Here is a 25864-nt window from a genome sequence, read left to right as displayed (position 1 = left end):
TGTAGAGGATGATTTTTGTGCATGGCCAAAGCTTTCATTTTCTATTGATACCCAAGGCGTTTACTTCTAGGGCTCAATCCTCTGACTATCTTGTTTTATAATTTAGGCAAACTCAACTCTTTCCACAATTTCAGTTACCAAATAAATCTTTCTGATGATTAATGTCAAATCCTCACCAGGATGCTAGGCACTCCACTTGCCTATCCTGTGGACTCCTGATTAAGATTGAATGCTACTCGGAGCTCTGCCTGTAAATTGGCCAAATTGAGAGCATGAAAGCTTGGGGCAAAACATTCTGTGTGGCCCCTTATATTTCAAGGACAGAGTATAATAAAAATAAAAATGGAAAAATACCTGGAAACTAAGAATAAAGTTGAGGGAAAGATGAAACAAAGATCTGCTAACCAAGAAGGGCTTTGCAACCCAGGATTCAGAGCTAGGCACACTCTAAACAAAGGTATTAGAAAAAATGACTGAAAGCTAAAGCTGTCTATGAAGCATCCAGGAGTAATTATCCCTAAAAAGCATTGAATGAAAATGAGGAGTTGCTCTGCTCCTCCCTGTTCCAGTGACAGCCGCATCTTCTTGTGCAGTGCCAGCCTCGTCCCGTAGACAAAATGGTGAAGGTCGGTGTGAACGGATTTGGCCGCATTGGGCGCCTGGTCACCAGGGCTGCCACCTGCAGTGGCAAAGTGGAGATTGTTGCCATCAACGACCCCTTCATTGACCTCAACTACATGGTCTACATGTTCCAGTATGACTCCACCCATGGCAAATTCAACGGCACAGTCAAGGCCGAGAATGGGAAGCTTGTCATCAACGGGAAGCCCATCACCATCTTCCAGGAGCGAGACCCCACTAACATCAAATGGGGTGAGGCCGGTGCTGAGTATGTCGTGGAGTCTACTGGTGTCTTCACCACCATGGAGAAGGCCGGGGCCCACTTGAAGGGTGGAGCCAAAAGGGTCATCATCTCCGCCCCTTCTGCCGATGCCCCCATGTTTGTGATGGGTGTGAACCACGAGAAATATGACAACTCACTCAAGATTGTCAGCAATGCATCCTGCACCACCAACTGCTTAGCCCCCCTGGCCAAGGTCATCCATGACAACTTTGGCATTGTGGAAGGGCTCATGACCACAGTCCATGCCATCACTGCCACCCAGAAGACTGTGGATGGCCCCTCTGGAAAGCTGTGGCGTGATGGTCGTGGGGCTGCCCAGAACATCATCCCTGCATCCACTGGTGCTGCCAAGGCTGTGGGCAAGGTCATCCCAGAGCTGAACGGGAAGCTCACTGGCATGGCCTTCCGTGTTCCTACCCCCAATGTGTCCATCGTGGATCTGACGTGCCGCCTGGAGAAACCTGCCAAGTATGATGACATCAAGAAGGTGGTGAAGCAGGCATCTGAGGGCCCACTGAAGGGCATCTTGGGCTACACTGAGGACCAGGTTGTCTCCTGCGACTTCAACAGCAACTCCCACTCTTCCACCTTCGATGCCGGGGCTGGCATTGCTCTCAATGACAACTTTGTCAAGCTCATTTCCTGGTATGACAATGAATACGGCTACAGCAACAGGGTGGTGGACCTCATGGCCTACATGGCCTCCAAGGAGTAAGAAACCCTGGACCACCCACCCCAGCAAGGACACTGAGCAAGAGAGAGGCCCTATCCCAACTCGGCCCCCAACACTGAGCATCTCCCTCACAATTTCCATCCCAGACCCCCATAATAACAGGAGGGGCCTAGGGAGCCCTCCCTACTCTCTTGAATACCATCAATAAAGTTCGCTGCACCCAAAAAAAAAAAAAAAAGAAAGAAAAGAAAAAGAAAATGAAGAGTTGATGGCTTCTAGGTATGGTTGAGGAGATGGGTTTTATTCTAGATATTCAGGCCATGAGAGGAGGAAGGAGAGTTAGGGTAAGAGAGAGGACAAAGAGAGAGGGCAAGCAAACAAAGAGAGAGGTCCTGGACCAAGAGGCCAAGAGAGAGCCAGCCAGGACCCAAGAAATAACATGGCTGCAAAGACTTAGTTATTGATCTCCTAGTTAGAGATCAGGCTGGGGAAGGAGAAGTGAAGCCCAGGCCCTAGCCTGCAGAAGTTTAGGGTAGAAGGCTGGGCAAGAAGTGCTGGGAGGAGCCACAAGTACCCTGAATGAGACTTGTCCCAGTTTCTTTGGTACCTAACAAACAACAGCTTGGTAAATGAGATGTTAACATAACCTCTGACTTAACAATCTAAAACAAATCGCCATCTCTGATTTCAACTAGATCTCCTCAAATACCCATTTATCAATCACTGGTCTCACTCTTGTTCTGGTTATTCATCTTAAAATCATCAAGAAACTCTTGACTAGTCCATAAACTTTGCCCCTCAAATCTTAAAAAAACAAAAAACAAAAAACAAACAAACAAACAAAAAAAAAAAAAAAAAACACCAAAAAAACTCAGTATCCATGGATCTCATTCTTTGTCCAAGTAGGTAGAATTGTGCTAAAAAAAATATTGCCTTACTAATAGAGGACTGATTTTGGTATTCAGTGTGTGTGTGTGTGTGTGTGTGTGTGTGTGTGTGTGTGTGTGTGTGAATATATATGTATCTGCACATACTATGAAGGCCAGAGTGTAACCTCAGGTGTCATTCTTTATGGCTGCTCATCTTTTATTTGAGACAGGCTGTCACATGAGGAACACTAGGTTACAAGTGTAAACCACCATATCCAGCATTTTCACAGGGTTCTGGAAATTGAACTCAGACTCACATGTTTATATGACTTTCAAGTTACTGAGTAATGTACCCAGAATTATACAATTTTTTGTTTCACATTCAGGGAGATCATTTTACCTGGAAGCATCAGTTAGCAAGCTCATTCATTCTCATAGCCATTTGACTATTTCTCGTGTCTCTCCCTCACCTGATCCAGAAAACATGCTAATTCTCCTCCCTGTTTCCTTTCCCTTCCTCCATCTACCTCTTAAGAGAGATGCAGACATCCGCACCCAAACTGTAGATGGAGCTTGGGGACTCTTATGGCAAAATAGGAGGAAGGATTGTGGGTCCTGGAGGGATAGAATCAACTAATCTAGACCTTTAGGGCTCTCAGAGAGTGAACCATAAACTAAAGAACATAAATGGGCTGGACCTAGGCCTCCCACACATATGTAGCAGATATGCATCTTTGTCTTCATGTAGGTCCTGAACAACTGGAGAGGAGGGCTATCCAAAAAGCTGTTACCTGTATGTGGAATTCTTCTAGCTGGACTGCCTTGTCTGGCCTCAGTGGGAGAGGATGTACCTAGCCTTGTGAAGACTTGATGTGCTAGGGTAGGGGTATACCCAGGGAGACTCAGAGGAAAAAGGATGTGAAGATGGGAGGAAGTAATGTGGGAAGGGGTGACCAGGAGGAGAGCAGTGAGCAGGATGTAAAGTGAATAAATAAATAAATTTTTAAAATGAATGGAATAATAAAACCGTATTTGAGAACTGCAAAAAAATTATATTGTTCATATCTTCTCTTATTCCATATTGATTGTAAAAATAAATGCCATAATTTACATTTTCCAAAAATAAATAAAAACAAATAAATTTAACTATATTTCATTAACCCCGAAATATTAAATAGCCTGCTAATTGCTCACTTATTTTTCCCCCCTGTGACAGGGTTTCTCTGTGTAGCCTTGGCTGTCCTGGAACTCACTTTGTAGACCAGGCTGGCCTTGAACTCAAATCAGCCTGCCTCTGCCTCCCAAGTGCTGGGATCAAAGGTGTGCGCCACCACGCCCAGCTCTAATTGCTCACTTTTAATGTATATGAGACTTCAGCCCTAACTCCACTTAAGTATTTTAAATTATTCTCACTAGTTGTAACTAACTCAGTGACATAATTTATTTCTTGTATAGCTAAGACTACTAATAAGGTCTTTATGTATTTTACTTTGTAAGAAGAAACTCTTAAAAATTATATCTATAATTCTGTCACCAATAAGCGCTTTCCTTTTAGTTAGTTCTCCATTAAAGTCCAGACACTTTTCTTTTCTTTCTTCTGTTCTTCAAATGTAAACACTAGTTTCCCAAGCATACAGTTGCCAAAAGAAACTTAAAACTTCACCACCATGTTGAGAGCTGCCATGCCTGGCAGGAAGTATGCAGAGCACGCCTTCACTAGAATTCAGTAGAATTCATGGGATGCATGGATTGTATGACCCTTGTCTGAGTCTTACACTATTGATCACAGACCTAACTGTTTTTATTTAACAAGGAAATTGGGTTATCAGATTTACTTCCACTTTAAGCATAAATACAAGAAACTCAACTTTTGAAAGTTGGATTTACCAAATCTTAGGAAAACTAGGTTAGTCATAGCTAGCATTATAACATTGACCGTGGTCAAAATTACTTTCCATCAAATATTATATACTCTTCAATGTACTAAAGAAATTAAAATAAACTGGAAAGATTGGCGAATTGATAAAGTTGTCTCCACGTTTATTCTTGCATCTTTTTGTTCACATATTTGTGTTTTCTAATTTAAATAAATTTCTCTGTGGGTCCATAATGCTAGTGAAAGGCTTGTCAGTGGATATTTCTGTATTTATATTTAGACTGATGTTTACATATTTAAATGAAGCTCTACAGAATACGAGATAATCTGCCAAGACCTTCTTTACTTTAAGAGTTTTGTTACATCACGCCGTTTCTTACTATCAGTTTTGAGGCACATTGCTCACTTGTCATCTAGCATATTAATAAGCAATCACTTCTCCTTTTAGAAAGAACAGACTCACAAACTTAAATTAATGGCTTTAGCCCAACATATTTAGTTAGTTACAGGACAATTGTAATGTCAAAAACATTACTGATGCAATTCATGGTATAGTTCCCCCATCTTACAGTACAGATTCCATCAGATGTAGTATCTACAAAACATAAGATGGCTTTATGAAATGCGCATGTATTCTGCTAGGCCACTGCATAGGTCACAATGGGCAATAGGCTTTTCCCATTTTAACAAAATGTTTTAAAGATTGCTCCACTCTGTTTGTGGTCCTCTGCTTGATATTGTTCTGACTATAGCCTTCACCTAAGACTTCATCAACATACTTTTTAACTTTATCATGTATTTCATCAGCATTGAAGCCAACCTCGTCACAGGGCTGGTATTACTTCATCGTAGTGACTTTGGCCACAGAATCTTTTTTTAAGAGCTTATTATGCCCCAAGAAATATGCTTTGTGCTGGTATTCCAACGAATGATTTTGTACATGGCCTTCTAATTATGTTCTAGAGAAGGAGATAGATGTTGATAAAACAATTACATAAATCAGTGTAAAACTGCAACTGTGGCAAAGAGGTAAAAAGTTACCATTGATACAATAGGCAATTTTTATCTCATCAGGCATGGTAGAAGTATAAGCAATCTGGAAGCTAGGGAAGGAGGGAAGATTCTTTTCAACAGAATGGCAGTTTGTTAAAGATGTTTGTTGATAAAGCACATGAAAAAGTGAGAGTGTTAAACGGGAGGAGAAGCTAGGTTACAGAAGTATAAGATACCCTATAAATTGGGTTAGGTACTTTCTCTCCATTTCAAAAGAACCACTTATTTTTCTAGTAGTAACATTCAACATGATGGGTGTTTCATGTTGAACAGTTCTGTGGGTCTTATGTAGGACTGGGTGTAAAATGAATTTATAATTTTAGCTAGCCTGTATAAAAGACACAAATCTGGTTATTCTATTTACAAGCCATAAGTTTATATTGGGCAGATCTGGAGCTATTCTAACTATTTCCCAGCTGTAAAGTCCCTGATTACTTACAATCTCCTAGACTGGTGCTCATGATCCTTCTCCTCTCATGGCAGCCTCCTCCATCTCCATCTCCTTTCTTCTTCCTCTTCCTCTACCTGCAACCACTTCACTCAATCCTTAAGTTGCACCTTTCTCCATCCACTGCCTAATCATAGGCTCTAGACTTTTATTAACCAGTTAAATTGGGAAGCAATGTTTACACAGCAAGGAAAGAAAGGGAGGGAGGGAGGGAGAGAGGGGGCAAGGAAGGAAAGAGAAAGAAAGAAAGAAAGAAAGAAAGAAAGAGAGAGAGAGAGAGAGAGAGAGAGAGAGAGAAAGAAAGAAAGAAAGAAAGAAAGAAAGAAAGAAAGAAAGAAAGAAAGAAAGAAAGAAAGAAAGAGAGAGAGAGAAAGGGAGAGGGAGGGAGGGAGGGAGGGAGGAAGGAAGGAAGGAAGGAAGGAAGGAAGGAAGGAAGGAAGGAAGGAAGGAAGGAAGGAAGGAAGGCAGGCAGGCAGTGGGAGCCATGTCATTCTAGAAGGCCTATGCCTTTATAATAAGAAAATAAATTCTATAAGTAAGACTCAGAAAACACAATTTTTAGTTCTCTGTGTTAACAAAGGTAGTTTAGAAATCAGAGCCACAGGTCTGATCCTCATGTGAGCAGGTGTGTGGGCAGTGATGTACAAAATAGCTGGCTTGATGTGGAGAGAAAGTATAAACACAGCCAAGACATAGTACAGACCCTCAAAGATTAGCAACTGGATTTATAAGGGCTTCTGTGGGTCCCCAGAACTTTAAAACTTGTGGAAATCAGAACTCAGTTCTAATCCTCATTCTTTGATGCTGAGCCTGCTGATAAACATCTGGCCAGCAAATCAATGTAAGATGCAGAACAATCTTAGGGTAACATCTGGGGACTCTGAACAGACATATGTTCTACAAGGACTAGAACATAGACAAGGATACAACTTAGAGGCACAAATAGCTTAAGGTGAGATGTGTGCTTGGTTCTGTCTATATTCTGAAGGGTTTTCAAAAGCAATCCAGCAGATGGGACCTGACTCATGGGTTTAAGAGGCTACTGAATCTTAATCCTAAAGGCAGTGTGGTATTTTGGTGATATTATAGAAAGAGTGTTCAAAAAACTTGAGTTTTACTCCACAATTTCATTTCCTATCATTCACTTAAATATGAAAGCTACTTACCCATGCCAATGGGCTCCACATCTGTGGACCATGCATGCACACCACCCTATGGAGACTGCTCTGCATTTCTACAGAAGTACAGTGGCCCACATAATTCAGGGGAAATTATTCTGGCACCAAGCCAGAAAATGGTGTTTTTACTATTTTATTTTTACTAGTTTATTTTTTCAAAAAAAACTTACTGCATCAAAACTCTAATATGAGAGAATTTTGTGGAATCAAGATCTTCGTTGTTAGAGATAAGATATCTTTGCTGCAGATGGTTTACACTTTGCGTAGGGCAATGTAATAGGAAATTTGAAAAGATCAATAATTATGGTCAACTGATCAGTATTTTTTAAATACCTGTCACAATATGTCTTTTAAGAAGCCAAAAGAACTTTACCACTAATGTTAGAAATGGTGAAATTTCTGTCTAAACAGAGAGAATTCTAAACTTGATTCATCTCCTATGCATCTTCACTATCTCAGCAGATAATACTCCCTTTTATTTCTGCAGAGCAATATAAATACCTAGAAATTATCCTTGCCCACTTACTGTTACTGTCATTCCATACTAAGTCATCAAAAACTTCACTCTTAAAAAACCATATATCTGATAAGTTTCAAATTGCCTCAGTCTCTACCATCAACAATACCATGGAGATATTGGTTTTTTTTTGTTTTTTTTTTCATAGTCAACAATGTTTTACTATACATCTCAGATTTATACATTTCATATATGCTTTTAAAGCTTCAATTAACAGATCAATACAAAATAAAATATATATATATTTATATATGTGCAGCAGTGGTTCTCAGGCACAGGATTTAGGAGGAGGATGGAGGGAGTCTTTTCTTGGCATGTACCGTCAACCATGATAGTGGAACGAGTCCTTCTGACTTAGCTGCCTTGATTGAATTTTACTATGGCAAACAGTTCGAACATGTATGCTATTGCTCATTGGAAGGATGAGATTTGAAGTTTATAGCCTGCATTTTTTGAAGTCTTTAAGACTTGAATGCTTACTTTCCTCCTAATAGAGCTCCAAGATCATCCTATGAAAGTAGTATGTCCACAAACTGTCTGGAACAACTGCCTAAGAACCACTGCCTATGGTTATTCAATGTCCTCAGGCCTCACAGGATGAGGTAATGGGATGATGGATTTCTTCTCAGTGTCCCTGGAAAGTGCTTTCCTCATATCATAGGCATCCTCATCAGGCTCCCCATTGCTGGCTGAGTAGTACTCTATGACTGTCCTGTAGACACTGTAACCCAACTGCTTGTACATGTTGACGGCAACTTGATTGGATACTCTTACGAAGAGATCAACAAAAAATCCACCTTTTCTTTCTGAAATTTCTTCTAGTAACTCCATAAGTTTAGCAGCCAAGCCAAGACGGCGGAATTCAGGGGAGAGAGAGATATGCTGTGACATGTCCATGCCATTCTTCCCTAGCTACTGAGCCTTCTGCTTTGCCCATAATATAATCCATTAGTTCTCCGCCAGGTGCTTCAGCAACGATGAAATACTCTGGCCAGTGCGCAAGGTACTGTAAGTAAAAAGGAATCCCATAAGTTTCTGTAAGTGGATCCAAGTTAATGTTGTTGAAGCGGAACAGGTCGTCGCAGGTGAAGGCCCGGAACGTGGTCATTGCGCCGCCCGAGATATTGTTTTTTGAAATAGCCTTTAAACTTGACTCTTTAAAATTCCTTTCTGCTGATTTTGGGATGGAATCCCAGGTGGAGCAGTCTCTGGATGGTCCATCCTTTCGTCTTAGCTCCAAACTTTGTCTCTGCAACTCCTTCCATGGGTATTTTATTCCCTATTCTAGGGAGGAATGAAGTATCTACACGTTGGTCTTCCTTCTTGATTTTCTTGTGTTTTGGAAATTGTATCTTGGGTATTCCAGGTTTGTGGGCTAATATCCACTTATCAGTGAGTGCACATCAAGTGACTTCTTTTGTGATTGGGTTACCAGTACAGGGAAACGCCAGGGCCATAAAGTGGGAGCAAGTGGGTAGGGAAGCAGGGTGGAGGGAGGGTATAGGGGACTTTTGGGATAGCATTTGAAATGTAAATGAAGAAAATGTCTAATAAAAATTTTTAAATATCCAATAAAAAAAGAAAAGTAGAGCTAAAAAAAAAATTCCTTTCTGCTATGGTAAACATTGCCAGGTCTCTACAATTATTTCTTCATAATAATCTCCCAGTTTTATCTAGTGACTCACCTTCAGTAATGTTTGTGGAGCCTAGAGGTAGCCATTTTACCCAGTCCTGTTCAAAGAAAATTCAAGATACTCTCAAGTGAGATTTCTAGAACTCCTCAAAGGTACAGATTTAATCTCATGACTTTAATCCTTTGTCTTTTTTCTTTTATCTTTTTGTAATATTACCATGATATCCAAAAGGTTAACAGCTTTATGGCTAAGGGTACAACATGGAAAACAAAACGAGCCTGGATCTTTCACAACATCACTGAGCCACTGTATCAGATGTAGGCTATCCAGGTAATAGACAACAGAAGCTTAGAATAGAATACCTTACCATCAAACTCGGAAAAGATAAAAAGGAAGAAAGAATTAACGCTTTATCTTGAAAAAATCTGTATGTTGTGACTCTTTTCTATTTATTGAACTCATGTCTTAATCCTTTCTAACTTGACAAACTAATATTTATGTTAGTAAAAAAGGTAACTTTCTTCTTTGTATTTCCAAAGGAAGGTGCAGTTCTATACCTATCATTCACATTTCTGTAGTCTTCATCTTAGTGTCAGCCTTCCTCACCTTAGGATATTGTTGGAGACCCAAGAATAACAGGAACATTTAAAGAGAAATAGTTTGTCACCACCTAGAAGATTTTCTTGACCTTCTGCTTCTACCCTTTATCTTTCTCTGACTCTAGAGATGGCCCACCCTAAATATAAAGTACCTATATCTGATAAATTGCTTATTCAAATTTGAAGCTTCTAATATTAAAATTCACCCAAAGAAAATGTAAACTTATATACAGATAACTCTTAAACATTTGGAGAATTGTCTTTATCAATATGTCAAGACTACTTGTAACAGTTATATCTCTGAGTTCTGTTGATTGCACTGATGAAAACTGTCCCTTCAGTATTTCTATGGTTTACCATAATTTTATACATCTTTAAAATAAACTTGAAAGTCCATTATATTATCTGATGAGTTGTAAAACCTTTATAAAATGTAGCACTATTCTGGTCAGATATTATCAAATTGTTTGATTCAAACTACGAGCAAAGCCTATAAGTCTTTGAAACAATATTGACTGACCTTAATCTTCAGTACTCTTCTCAAATAACTTTTTTGCATACAGGGCTTCTTAAATTGAAATTAAAAACGTATTTTGACAGCAGTGACCTTTCTAGAACACTAGTTCTCAACCTTTCTAATGCTGTGACCCTTTAACACAGTTGTATTGTGATAACCCCCAACCATGAAATTATTTTTGTTGCTACTTTAATTTTGCTACTGCTATGAATCATAACACAAATATTTTGAGAGATAGAGGTTTTCCAAAAGGGTCATGACTCACAGACTGAGAACTACTGTCCTGGAGAATGGCCATACTCTCTTTCCTCTCTGCACAGCTCTGTTCAATAATATAGCACTCAAAGATGTATTAGTGACAAACTAAAAAAAAAAAAAATAATAAACTGGGCTTCAGTGTTCTTCTAATGGAATATCAAATATACTCAGTAAGCCAACTATGAATTAGGACAAGTACAAGAGGAAGAGATAAATGAACATTCAAGTAGAACACAAAGATAGGCTTCCATAACACACCAGCGGTCAACCTATGTTTTAGTTTCTTTCTAAAAATACATTACTGTTGAAAATCTGTAATATACGCCACAAGGACACTTATACACTAAATATAATTTTTAACACGAGTAAAACAGTAGATTAAATTTGCTGCCTTTTTTTCATTTTATTTAAATACCAGACCTTAGTTTTTTTTCACCCTGTAGATATATACTAACTTATTTTAAATATAGAACTGGTGTTCTGGCTCTGGTTTTATTATTGTCTGGTCTATATACCAGTAAACTCACCATTTTAATTGAACAACTAGATATGTGTTGACAAATGTACACAGTGATGTTACCACCACAATGATGTTATTAATTTCCAATACCTTCGAAAGCTCCTGTTTGTCCCTTTGCAATCAATCCCCAGCTTTTGCCTTGTGGCCTTCACCAACCACTAGGCTGTTTTCTTATTACTGAATCATTTTTTTCTAGAATTATATATACACAGAATTATACAGTTGGTAATGCTGTGTTCCTAGCTTCTTTCATATACCAGAATGCTTCTGAGTCTCTTGTAGGTTGTTACATACATCCACTCAATGCTCAGAGGTATTGCTTGCCTGAATATATCACTATCAGTTTATTCATTCTGTGGTTGGAGCTACTTCAATAAGGTGCGTATGAATATCTAAGTATGTCTAAGTGAACATGGGTTTTCACGTTCACCTAGTAAGCAGATGTTCTTTTTAAAAATGCTAGGCTTCATATATGTATATTTATAAAGTTTTCTTCCCAAACACTGCAATACTATAGGCATGCCTACAATTTTGTAAAAACAGATGAACTCATTAAGATAGAGTACAGTGACAGAATTGTACTGAGATAATTTGAGTACTGATTACACAATTTAGTTACTTTTATCTTCTATGTTTATGTTTTAAGATTATTTCTACATAGAGCTACTGAATCAGCCTCTAAATATCTGCAGTCATTTCCTTTATTGTGTAATATCACCATGTAGTAATCACCATATATTCTCAAGTATAAAATTACATAAACATTTCCAACTGTAGATACTTAATAGCATATATAGATACTTAAAGAAAGATGACAAACATGTCTATTTCCTAAAATTCTCTTCATATCATTAGATAATTCTCCCATTGTGTCTCCTTACAATAGGGTGGTATTGATTGATTGGTTTTAGTCACTACAGAATAATTTGCATTTTCTAGAATTTTGTGTCAATGAAATCACATTTAAATTTCTGAATCGCAGATACTTATTTTAAAATACAACCATGTTGAATATATCAATATTTGTTACTAAAGATGGGCATAGTGGCTCACACCTGCAATCTAGGCCATAAGAGACTAAGACAGGAGGATTGTCACGAGTTCTAAGCCAACCTGACCTATACAGTAAATGAGTTTGAAACCAGCTTGAACTACAAGATAAGGCTCCGATTTCTTTTTTTTTTTAATGTATTTCACTACTAACAAATATTTTCTCGTACAAATATACTACAGTTCGTTTACTAACTCAATACTAGTTTGTTTACTAATCCATCTGTTTAACTTTGGTTGTTTGAATTTAAGTTATAGTGTACACAATGAAAGCTATACAATTCATGTTGGTTGGAAAACAGAGAAAGAAAGAGACCAAGTTTCCCCAACCCATTTTGAAGTCATGCCTTTGGTGACCAAATATCTGTCATAAGGTCCCACCTATTAAGTTTTTCTACTGACAATACTAACTTGAAAACCAAGCCTTTAACTCATGTGCCCTTGAGGAACATTTCAGATCCAAGCTATAACAAACATGTACATGAGGGTTCTTGGTAAGGATCTGTTTGATTGTGTCTATAGCATAATCACACTAACTTTATTAATGTAGATTTATCATTGGTCTGTGAACTTTTGATAAGTTGTTCTGACTGTTGTAAGATTTCTACATTTTTATTTCTTTACTAATTTATGAAAGAAAACAATTGAAGCTTTCAATGAAATTATGTTGAATAAATTTGAGGAAAATTAGAATCTACTACTTTGAATCCTTTCATCTATAAACATAATAACTCTCCATTTGTATAATGGTTCTTTACATTTCCCCCCTTTAAATGCTTTAAAGATACCCAGCCCTCTCCTCACACCTGATCCCCATCCCTGTTCCTCTCTCACACCTCCTCTCCCACCAAGTTTCCTCCTTCCATCTATCTCTGATAACTATTTTGTTTCCCCTTCTAAGTGAGATCCATGCATCCTCCTTTGAACATCTCTTCTTACTTAGTCTACGAATTATAGTATGGCTAGCCTGTACTTTATGGCTAGTGTCCACTTATAAGTGAGTACATACCATGTATGTCCTTTGGGGTCTGGGTTACCTCACTCGGGGTGATACTTTCTAGTTCCATTTATTTGCCTGTAAAATTCATCATGTCTTTGTTTTTAAACACTGAGCAGTATTCCATTGTGTAGACATACTTTTTCTTTATCCATTATTTAATTGAAGGACATATAGGTTGTTTTCAGTTTCTGGTTATTGTGAATAAAGCTGCTATGAATATAGTCAAGAAGGTGTACATGTTGTGATAAAGTAGGGCATCTTTGGGGTATATGCCAGGAGTGGTATAACTGAGTCTTGGGGTGGAACTAGTCCCAATTTTCTAAAACCTGCCTCTACTCCAAATTTGATTTCCAAAGTGGTTGTACCAGTTTGCATTTCCACCAGTGATGGAGGAGTGTCCCTCTTGCTCCACATCCTTGCCAGCATGTGCTATCACTTCAGTTTTTGATCTCAGACATCCTGACTTATGTAAGATGGAATCTCAGGGTCAAGTAGCTGATACAAATAGATGCAGAAAACCACAGCCAAACATCAGGCTGTGCTTGGGGGGTCTTGTGAAAGAGTGGGGGTGGGGTTCAAGGACACCACAAGAAGACCTATCGAGTTAACTAACCTAGGCCCATAGGTGGTCACAGGGACTGAGCCACCAACCAAAGAACATGCAGGGGCTGGACCTAGGCACCCTACACATTTATAGCATATATGAAGCTTAGCCTTCATGTGGGTCCTCTAACAATTGGAGTAGAGGCTGTCTCTGACTTGGTTCCCTGCCATTGGAAACCCTTGCACTAACTGGATTACCTGGTTGGGCCTCAGTGGGAGAATGGGCTTTGTCCTACTGAGACTGGATGTCCCAGAGAAAGGTGGTAATGGGAAGAGGGATTTGTAAAGGTGGAACTGGGAGGAGAGTAAGGTGGAGGAGGCATTATCGGGATGTAAAGTGAATGAATGAATGAATAAGATGTCATTTGAATGTATTTTGAAATATTTATTACTAAGTATTTCTTGCTTTGTGATATTTGAAATGGTCATTTTTTTCCATTTCAGTTTCTAATTTCTGGTTTGTACTAAAAAGTGTGATTGTTTGCTGCTTATCACTCTTGGAGAGTAAGCTGAGTTGCTAGTTCTCCCCACTCAATGGCATAGCCAGAAAACAGTAAAGTTGTAAAATTCACATCTTTGTCAAGCTCCTGATAAAAAGAGCAACAATCAAGCCTACCAATAACTATTGCTATCTATGGTTTTCCTTAAATGCCCTTATCAACTGGAGGAAGCTCCACTTCTTGTTTCTAATATTGTGTATCACGACTGGGTATGAGGTTTTGTTAAATACAATTTTCCCTGTCTATTAAGATAGCCTTACGGTTTTTATTTTTTATATAAATTTGGTCAGCTATACTATATTGACATTTAAAATATCAAGCACACCTTCCAATTATGACATAAAATGCTGGTGTGGAGTATGCATACATGAGCATATTTGTGAGTAGAACTGTTCGTGTAGTTGTTGGAACCTAAGATCAGTATCATTTGTCTTCCTCTGTGGTTCTGATTTTTGACAGTCTCTCAATGAAGCTTAAGCTCTCAGCTGGATGGACTTTCTGGCCATCAGGACCTTGAGATCTTCTTTGCTCTGGCTCCCAGTACATGGAAATAAACATGGGTTCTAGGGATCCAAATTCAAGTCCTCACTGTTGCACACCTAGCATTTTACTGCCTGAGTCATCACCCCAGCCCTCTATACATTCAACTTCACAGTTGGTTCATAATTTTGACTCTGTTTCTTCTATTTTTTCTCTTTGATAAGGGAGATTGAGAGGGAGAAGGGTTAGCCTATTTTTCTATATGTCATGATGGTTAGTTTCTATAGCCATGTCTTCAAACTTACCAGTCTTTTTTCTACAGTTTATTATTATTATTATTATTATTATTAGATATTTTCTTTATTTACATTTAAATGTTATCTCCTTTCCTATTTTCCAATTTGAAAATCCCCTATCCCCTCCCCGCTGCCCCTGCTCCCCAACCCACCCACTCCCATTCCTGGTCCTGGCAATCCCCTATACTGGGGCATAGAGCCTTCACAGGACCAAGGGCCTCTCCTCCCATTGATGACCAACTAAGCCATCCTCTCCTACAAAGCCACAAGTTCCACCATGTGTTTTCCTTGATTGGTGGTATAGTTTCAAGAAACACTGAGGGTACTGGTCAATTCACATTGAAGTTCCTTCTATGGGGCTTCAGTCCCCTTCAGTTCCCTGGGTATTTCTCTGGCTCCTTCATTGGGGACCTTGTGCTCTCTCCAGTGGATGTCTGTGAGCATCCACTTCTGTATTTGCCAGGCATTGGCAGAGCCTCCCATAAGACAGCAATATCAGGCTCCTGTCAGCAAGTTCTTGTTTGCATCTGCCTAGTGTGTGGGTTTGGTGGTTGTTTATGGGGTGGATTCCCAAGTGAGGCAGGCTCTGGTTGGTCATTCCTTCAGACTCTGCTCCGAACATTGTATCTGTAACTCCATCCATGGGAAGTAATAAACTATGGGCACTTTGGTCTTCCTTCTTCTTGAGTTGCATGTGTTTTGCAACGTGTATCTTGAGTATTCTAAATTTCTGGGCTAATATCCACTTATCAGTGAGTGCATATCATGTGTGTTCTTTTGTGATTTGGTTACCACACCTAGGACGATATCCTCCAGATCTGTCCATTTGCCTAAGAATTTCATAAATTCATTGTTTTTAATAGTTGAATAGTACTCCATTGTGTAAATGTACCACATTTTCCATATCCATTCCTATGTTGATGAACATCTGGGTTCTTTCCCAGCTTCTGGCTATTATACATAAGACTGCTATAAACATAGTGGAGCATGTGTCCTTATTACAAGCTGGAACACCTTCTGGGTATATGCCCAGAAGAGGTATTGCTTGATCTTCTGGTAGTACTGTGTCCAATTTTCTGAGGAACCGCCAGACTGATTTCCAAAGTCGTTGCACCAGCATGCAACCCCACCAAAAACAGAGGAATGTTCTTCTTTCTCCACATCCTCACCAGCATCTGATGTACCTGAATTTTTTATCTTAGCCATTCCGACTACTGTGAAGTGGAATCTCAGGGTTGTTTCAATTTGCATTTCCCTGATGATTAAGGATGTTGAACATTTTTTCAGGTGCTTCGCAGACATTAGGTATTCCTCATTGAGAATTCTTTGTTTAGCTCTGTACCTCATTTTAATGGGGTTATTTGATTTTCTGGAGTCCAGCTTCTTGAGTTTTTTATAGATATATATTGGATATTAGTCCCCTGTCTGATTTAGGATTGGTAAAGATCCTTTCCCAATCTGTTGATGGCCTTTTTGCTTATTGACAGTATCTTTTGCCTTGCAGAAGCTTTGCAATTTTATGAGGTCTCATTTTTCGATTCTCGATCTTACAGCACAAGCCATAGCTGTTCTGTTCAGGAATTTTTCTCCTGTGCCCATATCTTCAAGGACTTTCCCTACTTTCTCCTCTATAAGTTTCAGTGTCTCTGGTTTTATGTGGAGTTCCTTGATCCACTTAGACTTGAGCTTTGTACAAGGAGATAAGAATGGATCAATTTGCATTCTTCTACATGATAACTGCCAGTTGTGCCACAACATTTGTTGAAAATGCTGTCTTCTTTCCACTGGATGATGGTAACACCCTTGTCAAAGATCAAGTGACCATAGGTGTGTGGGTTCATTTCTGGGTCTTCAATTCCATTCCATTGATCTACCTGTCTGTCTCTGTACCAGTACCATGCAGGTTTAATCACAATTGCTCTGTAGTACAGCTTGAGGTGAAGCATGGTGATTCCACCAGAGGTCCTTTTATTGTTGAGAATAGTATTTGCTATCCTATGGTTTCTTTGTTATTCCACATGAATTTGCAAACTGCCCTTTCTAACTCTGTGAAGACTTGACTTGGAATTTTCATGATTGCATTGAATCTGTAGATTGCTTTCTGCAAGATAGTTATTTTTACTATATTGATCTTGCCAATCCATGAGCATGAGAGATCTTTCTATCATCTGAGATCTTCTTTGATTTCTTTCTTCAAAGACTTGACGTTCTTATCAACAGATCTTTCACTTCTTTAGTTAGAGTCACACCATGGTATTTTATATTATTTTTGACTATTGTGAAGGGTGTTGTTTCCCTAATTTCTTTCTCAGCCTGTTTATCCTTAATGTAGAGAAAGGCCACTAATTTGTTTGAGTTAATTTTATATCCAGGCACTTCACTGAAGCTATCAGGTTTAGGAGTTCTCTGGTGGAATTTTTAGGATCACTTATATATGCTATCCTATCATCTGCAAAAAGTGATATTTTGGCTTCTTCCTTTCCAATTAGTATCCCCTTGACATCCTTTTGTTATCTAATTATACTGGCTAGGATTTTGAGTACTATATTGAATAGGTAGGGAGAAAGTGGGCAGCCTTATCTAGTCCCTGATTTTAGTGAGATTGCTTCCAGATTCTCTCTATTTAGTTTGATGTTGGCTACTGGTTTGCTATATATTGCTTTTATTATGTTTAGGTATGGGCCTTGAATTCCTGGTCTTTCCAAGACTTTTATCCTGAATGGGTGTTGGATTTCTCAACTGCTTTCTCACCATCTCATGAGATGATCATGTGGTTTTTGTCTTTGAGTTTGTTTATATAGTGGATAACATTGATGGATTTCCATATACTAAACCATCCCTGCATCCCTGGGATGAAGCCTACTGGATCATGATAGATGATCGTTTTGATGTGTTCTTGGATTCAGTTAGCAAGAATTTTATTGAGTATTTTTGCATCAATATTCATAAGGGAAATTGATCTGAAGTTCTCTTTCCTTGTTGGGCCTTTGTGTGGTTTAGGTATCAGAGTAATTCTGGCTTCATAGAATGAATTGGGTAGAGTGTCTTCTGTTTCTATTTTATGAAATAGTTTGAGGAGAATTAGAATTAGGTCTTCTTTGAAGGTCTGATAGAATTCTGCACTAAACCCATCTGGTTCTGGGCTCTTTTTGGTTGGGAGACTATTAATGACTGCTTCTATTTCTTTGGGGGATATGGGGCTGTTTAGATCATTAATCTGATCCAGATTTAACTTTGGCAGCTGGTATCTGTCTAAAAAAATTGTCCATTTCATCCAGGTTCTCCAGTTTTGTTGAGTATAGCCTTTTGTAGTAGAATCTGATGATGCTTGAGATTTCCTCAGGTTCAGTTGTTATGCCTCCCTTTTCATTTCTACTTTTTTAATTAGGGTACTGTTCCTGTGACCTCTAGTTATTCTGGCTAAGGGTTTATCTATCTTGTTGATATTCTCAAAAAAAAAAAAAAAAAAAAAAAACCAGCTCCCGGTTTGGTTGATTCTCGGAATAGTTCTTTTTGTTTCCACTTGGTTAATTTCAGCCCTGAGTTTGATTATTTCCTGCTGTCTACTCCTCTTGGGTGAACTTGCTTCCTTTTGTTCTAGGGCTTTTAGGTGTGCTGTCAAGCTGCTAGTGTATGCTCTCTCTAGTTTCTTTTTGGAGGCACTCAGAGCTGAGTTTTCCTCTTAGGACTGCTTTCATTGTGTCCCATAAGTTTCGGTATGTTGTGGCTTCATTTTCATTAAACTCTAAAAAGTCTTTAATTTCTTTCTTTATTTCTTCCTTGACCAAGTTATCATTGAGTAGAGTGTTGTTTAACTTCCACGTCAATGTTGGCTTTCTATTATTTATGATGTTATTGAAGATCAGCCTTAGTCTGTGGTGATCTGATAGAATTCATGGGATAATTTCAACATTTTTGTATCTGTTAAGGCCTGTTTTGTGACTGATTATATGTTCAATTTTGGAAAAGGTACCATGAGGTGCTGAGAAGAAGGTATATTTTTTTCTTTTAGGGTAAAATGTTCTGTAGATATCTGTTAAATCCATTTGTTTCATAACTTCTGTTAGTATCCATGTGTCTCTGTTTTAGTTTCTGTTTCCAGGATCTGTCCATTGATGAGAGTGGACTGTTAAAGTCTTCCACTATTATTGTGTGAGGTGCAATGTGTGCTTTGAGCTTTACTAAAGTTTCTTTAATGAATGTGGATGCCCTTGCAATTGGAGCATAGCTATTCAGAATTGAGAGTTCATCTTGGAAGATTTTACCTTTGATGAGTATGAAGTGTCCCTCCTTGTCTTTTTTGATAACTTTGGGTTGGAAGCCGATTTTATTCAATATTAGAATGGCTACTCCAGCTTGTTTCTTCGGACCATTTGCTTGGAAAATTGTTTTCAAGTCTTTCACTCTGAGGTAATGTCTGTCTTTGTCCCTGAGGTGGGTTTCCTGTATGCAGTAAAATGTTGGATCCTGTTTATATAGCCAATCTGTTAGTCTATGTCTTTTTATTGGGGAATTGAGTCCATTGATAATAAGAGATATTAAGGAAAAGTATTTGTTACTTCCTGTTACTTTTGTTGTTGGAGTTGGGATTCTGTTCTTGTGGCTATCTTCTTTTAGGTTTGTTGAAGGATTACTTTCTTGCTTTTTCTAGGGCGTCATTTCCCTCCTTGTACTGGAGTTTTCCCTTTATTATCCTTTTAAGGACTGGATTCATGGAAAGATATTGTGTGAATTTGGTTTTGTCATGGAATACTTTGGTTTCTCCATCTATGGTAATTGAGAGTTTTGTTGAGTATAGTAGCCTGGGCTGGCATTTGTGTTCTTTTAGGGTCTGTATAACATCTGTTCAGGATCTTCTGGCTTTCATAATCTCTGGTGAGAAGTCTGGTGTAATTCTGATAGGTCTACCTTTATATGTTACTTGACCTTTTTCCCTTATTGCTTTTAATATTCTATCCTTATTTAGTGCATTTGTTGTTCTGATTATTATGTGTCGGGAGGAATTTCTTTTCTAGTCCAGTCTATTTGGAGTTCTGTAGGCTTCTTGTATGTTCATGGGCGTCTCTTTCTTTAGGTTAGGGAAGTTTTCTTCTATAATTTTGTTGAAGATATTTACTGGCCCTTTAAGTTGACAATCTTCATTCTCATCTATACCTATTATCCTTAGGTTTGTTCTTCTCATTGTGTCCTGGATTTCCTGGATGATTTGGGTTAGGAGCTTTTTGCCTTTTGCATTTTCTTTGACTGTCGTGTCCATGTTCCCTATGGAATCTTCTGCACCTGAGATTCTCTCTTCCATCTCTTGTATTCTGTTGTTGATGCTCACATCTATGATTCCTGATTTCTTTCCTAGGATTTCTGTCTCCAGAGTTGTCTCCTTTTGTGATTTCTTTATTGTTTCTACTTCCATTTTTAGATCCTGAATGGTTTTGTTCAATTCTTTCACCTGTTTGGCTGTGTTTTCCTGTAACTCTTTAAGGGAATTTTGTGTTTCCTCTTTAAGGGCTTCTAGCTATTTACCTGTTTTCCTGTATTTCCTTCTTAAAGTCCCTCATCAACATCATCATGAGAAATGACTTTAGATAATATCTTTCTTTTCTGGTGTGATGGTGTATCCAGGACTTTCTATGGTGGCAGAGTTTTGTTCTGATGATGCCAAGTAACCTTGGTTTCTATTGCTTCTGTTCTTATGCTTGCCTCCTGTCATCTGATTATCTCAAATGCTTGCTGCCCTCAATATATCTAATTGGAGGCTCTCCTTCCTATAATCCCAGTTGATTCAGGACTCCTCAGAGTGCAGCTTTCTCTGTGATCCTGTGATTCCTGACTCCTGTGAACATGAGATTCTGGGTATGTCAGAGTTCTTGGCAGTCAAGCTTCCTCTGAGACCCTGAGATCCTGGTGTGACCAAGCTCTATTATCCTGGGTTCCTGGAATACTAAGATCCTGGGTGTGTTACAGCGCCTGGAAGTTGTGTCTCCTCTGAGGATGGTGGGGCTGTCTGGTATGTTCAAAACCAAGGTGTACCAGTACCGATCAGAAGGAGCCCAAGCTGCTCCTCAGAAAAGGCTCCCGTGTCCTTGCTCCTGCTGTCACAGGCCCGTCACAATTGGTTTGCAACAGATGTTGTGTTCCACTCACCAGTGATCCTAAGATCGCATGGAAAGTCCTCTGGGGACTGTGGGACTTTCCCTGGAGTTCTTGCCCAAGGTGACCCAGAGCTGGCGCTGACTGGAAGGGACTTGTGCCCCTGGTCAGACAGGTTTTTTTGTTTTCCTGCTGCTGGCTCAGTCCTGGCGCGATTGGATTGAACCGATGTTGTGTTCCACTCACCAGTGATCCTAAGATGGTGTGGACAGTCATCTTGCGACTGCAGGACTGTCCGCTGAGTTTGCACCCAAGGTGACCTGGAGCTGGCGCTGACCAGAAGGGCTTTCCACAGATTCTAATCTGTTAAACCCACACAGTATTTTTTATCCTCAGCCATTTCATTTTTTAATATTTTATGTTATTTATTGATTCTTCCTCCAAAGAGGGGTTTTAGTTCAACAAAACCAGCACAGCACTAGCAGAAACCAGCCCCTGAGCTAATCACAGCTCAGCTGCTGTTGTGAGAAACACAGTTGTATTGAACATGAAATGAGAAGTCCCGTGCTTCCATCACGGGAATAGCAAAGGACACTTTTCCAAACACAGCCATCCCGTGGGAGGGAAGACAAAGTTTACAACACAGAAGGGAGCATTTGTGGAGCCAGGAGCTTGAGTTGGGTGTGCAGGAGACTAGCTGGCTTTAGGCAGCCACAGTCACCTGCCTCTGCACTGCAGTGCTCCCTGGCTGGAGAGAGCCTGCCTGGCATGCTAGCCATGAACTGTACCCAAGTGACTTGTACACAGTCAGCCCCCTGGTTCAAGGCTTCCTGCAGAATTGGGAGACACTGTTTTAGCCACAAGAGACCTGATGGCCCACTCCCAGATGGGATCTACCCAAGATCCAGGCCCCGAGATAGAGTCATGTGGGTAGTCCTTAGGTTTCCTGCCTCAGGCTCCTTAAACTGGACCATAGCCAAGTGGTAGGTTGTAAAACTAGGTTCAGAGGTCACAAACTGCCTGCCACAAAACAAACAAAGGTATCGAACATCTCTGCAAACTTTACTTCTGCAACATGGACACAAGCCACACCATACGGGGAAGGACTTCTGTTTGGCTCACTGTCAACACCAGACCAGCCAGAGCCCGAGCTGTTTCCTGTTGCCCCATAATATGTGTCCTGCATCCCCTGGGGAAGCTGGCACCATGGGCTTACTATGCTGTTTGGGACAGTGACCCAGAGACCTGTGGCCTCCTCCAATGAAAGGAAACAGAGGACCCCAGAATGCTCTGTCAGCATGAGTCTGCCCTCCATGCAAGGAAGGCTTTGGTCTCGATGCTACCTTAGATCCCACTGAGAGGGATCCCTGACTGTGCTTTTAGGAGCTAGTGGTCTCCCCAGGCCCTTAATCATGGGTCTGTAGGGAACCTATATATGCTGGTCCTCAATGGGATCTGCTGCTAGACTCCAGGTGTCAGCGTTTACCAGTGGCCAACACCCCAGGGTGATCTCCTGACTCGGGTAAGGTCCTCTTGTGGCTGTGCCCATTGGGCCCTCCTCGGTGCCGCTTGCACAGGTCCCCGTTGAGGATGTCCTGGATGTGTTATACGATCAGGTTGATGGCCACCATATTGTCAAGCCCTCGAGGGATGATCACTTCTAAGTCGGCAGGCAGAACTCTTCGAAGGCCGATTTCACAATGGTGGTGCACTGAGTCAGGATCTGCTCCAGGTCCCTTCCTCATTGCACATCCCAGAGAACTCTTCAAGACAGCCTAACATCAGGGTCTGTGTCCACAAAGAGGCGCAGGTGAAACATGTCCCGGATCTCTTGAGTGTAGAATACCAAGATGCCCTCGAACAGAACCGCATCAATTGTGTAGACCACAGTGGTCACTGGTAACCTTGAGTGGGTCACAAAATCATAGGTAGGAACCTTAACAACTTTGCCTTCAATAATGTTTTTCAAGGTCTTGTCCATCAGATCATTATCAAAAGCATCTGCATGGTCAAAATTGTACTGTCCCTTCAAAGCCTTGGCTTTCTGCTCAGCCGTCAGAACCTTGTAGAAGCAGTCCTGGCTCAGGATGACCAACTTGCGCTACCGGAGGTCCACTTCATTCTGTCCCAGCAGCTCCATGATCTTCTCACACACTGTTGACTTGCCACTAGCGGTGCCGCCACTCACGCCGATGAGGAACGGCCAAGGCTGAGGAAGATCGGCCTCGGGCAGGCGCAGTACTCTCTGAGCCACCGCCTCCCGCCGAAGCCATCTCCAGAGTAGCGGACGAACATCCACCCATCCACCGACTCTGTCGGCTTATCCACCTATCCACCGACTCTGCCAGCTCCCGCCGGGCACCATTTCATTTTTATGTACAAATTTGAGTCATTTTATCTTTTATATTTCTAAATAGCTAAGAATTTTATGTAACTCCTGAACTATGCTCAACATGCACATAGTATCTTAATGACCTTGTCTGCTAATCTTATGATCTCTGAAATTTCTGATTTGGTTTTTGTTAGGCTGGTTTTCTTTTCTTTAGTTTTTGGCTTTCTGGTTTTGTTTGCTTTTGTTGTTTGTTATTTCTGAGACAGGGTCTTCATTGAACTTCAGGCTGACATGAAACTTGTGATATTCCTGCTGAGCACCAGTATTACAAGCTTGAGCCGCCAAGGCCATCTTTCTGAGTCAGTTTTAGTAACTGACTATTCTCATCCTAAGACTGAAATCTCCTGTTTCTGTATATGCCTATAAATATTTAAAGAGATGAAAAATATGAATTGTCTTTCTCGGATGCTTTATGTTTTTCTATTCCTTTAAGTAAGGATAACATTGTTCTAGATGAAGTTATAATTTCTAGGAAATTATGTGAAACTCCTATACATTTTTGTAGACAAGAACAGAACAATCACAATTCTGAGTCAAGAGTCAAAAAACTGTAACCATGGATCAAATACAGATCACAAACTATTTCTTTATATTTCCCAAGAACTATGTATGACTTTAAGTTTGAGAAAGAGAGAGAGAAGAAAAAGAGGCAAGTGACGATAATCAACAAAGCTATATGTTACTCATAAAACTCTAAAGCACTCATCACTCGGTCCTTTGACAGGAAGCTTACTGACCTCTACTTGGAGTGACATTACCTTATTCTTTTTTTATTAGATATTTTCTTCATTTACATTTCAAATGCTATCCCCAAAACCCCCTATACCCTCCCCCTGACCTGCTCCCCAACCCACCCAAGAAAAGAGCTGGTGTTTACTCAGCATCCCTTGAGAACTGGAAAGCTACCTGTGCTGGCTAGCAGAAGTAAGAACAGTTCTTAGCCTGCACCATACACAGGTTGTCTCCTTTGAGCCTTTAACTAGACCTTGCCTGGCTTTGGCTAGTCTTATCATGTACATGTTCTATTGGTATTCAATTTAAATAGGAAGGAGCTGAATTTTTCCATGTTGCTCTTCATATACACTGTGTTCTTCAAACTCAAACCTTTTTAGTCATTTCTGACTTGAGCTAAATCTTAGAACTGCAGCCTAAGATTTTTTTCTACAGAATAAACTGGGTAACCACTATGGGCTTACCATGTTTCTTTGATTATCTTTGAGGTATGGGTGGTGTACATGCTTGGTGTCCCATATCAGAAAACCAGTTTCCTGGTTTTTGTTAATTTTTCTGTTCCTTCGGGCTTTGGTTATCCTTGGTTAAAGAATATTCAGAAGTAGCAAGGGAAAAATTAAAGAAAGGAAAAAGTAAGCTCAGCCACCAGTTTATCCTTGGGAACCACTTTTACTGTACATCATTGCTTTCTCTTGAACAAGAGAAAAACCACAGTTAAAAACCACAGCCATTTGTTAACTCCAGATAAATAACAGTAACTTTTATCTGTAATGTCCAATTTTAAATATTTTGTTTGTATAATTAGCCTCATTCCCTCTGAATTCTTTTGTTAATTATCATAAAATTTGATTTTAAAGGCATTTATTCTAGATTAATGGTTTATCTCAGGGGAAGAGCTCATGGTATGGTTCATAAGGCTCTGGTTTTGATCTTCAATGTGGCATTAAAAAATAAAAGAGCAGGAAGAGAGAAAGAAAGTGTATGTTCTAGTGAAATGTAATTTTAATTTATTAATGTTTTATGAAATTTTTATTGAATGTTATGATGGGGAGAAAGGTTGAAAGCACTGTTAGGCAGAAATACTAATAGTGTTGTTAAAACCTAAAAGGATTTTCAAAGATGAAAATTAGCAAAATCTGGGTTAGAGTTCCAGAGTTATCCATAGGGTCAGTAAAACTTATGTCAACACAAAATGGAAGTTTACTATAACTTATTCTTTCAGATAAAGATATTCCTAGCTCTGTTTCTTGAGTTACAGAACTATGATTGTGTCAGTTTGGGCCACCCCAATATCTTCGTATAATTTTATAAGATGTAGTATATTCTTCAGCTATACTTAGAAACTATCTGAATATTCGTGATCCTCTACAGACTCCACCAAGTTAACTTCTGTCTTGTTATTGTCTCATCACAGTGACCAAATAACAAATAATTTTCAGGTAAGAAAGGTTTGGTTTGGTTCCCGGCTACAGAGGTGCCATTCCGTGATGGCAGGGAGGATTTAATAGGACAGGGGAGTTCACAGTATGACAGGAGAGGAAGAAAAAAGGAGGACACAAGAAAGTGCCAAGGCAGGACACAGCCATCTACACATGCTGTTAGTGAACTCCTTCTTCCAAGGGCCCCACCGCCCACTTCATTGCCTGCCTGTAGTGGTGTATCACCCATCCATCAAGGG

General features: G+C 39.7%; 4 pseudogenes; 1 reads left to right on the top strand and 3 right to left on the bottom strand.

The window, feature by feature from the left end:
• Positions 600 to 1800, top strand: Gm10358 (predicted gene 10358; annotated as a pseudogene).
• Gm19885 lies at positions 4826 to 5169 on the bottom strand (annotated as a pseudogene).
• Positions 5170 to 8087: 2918 nt separating this feature from the next.
• Gm7984 lies at positions 8088 to 8629 on the bottom strand (annotated as a pseudogene).
• Umpk-ps (uridine monophosphate kinase, pseudogene) lies at positions 21467 to 23421 on the bottom strand (annotated as a pseudogene).

This window comes from Mus musculus, chromosome 8 (assembly GCF_000001635.26).
Source record: "Mus musculus strain C57BL/6J chromosome 8, GRCm38.p6 C57BL/6J".
NCBI classification, from domain to species: domain Eukaryota; kingdom Metazoa; phylum Chordata; class Mammalia; order Rodentia; family Muridae; genus Mus; species Mus musculus.
Note: the sequence above shows the minus strand (reverse complement) of the source record. Positions and strands in the feature narration are given on the sequence as shown.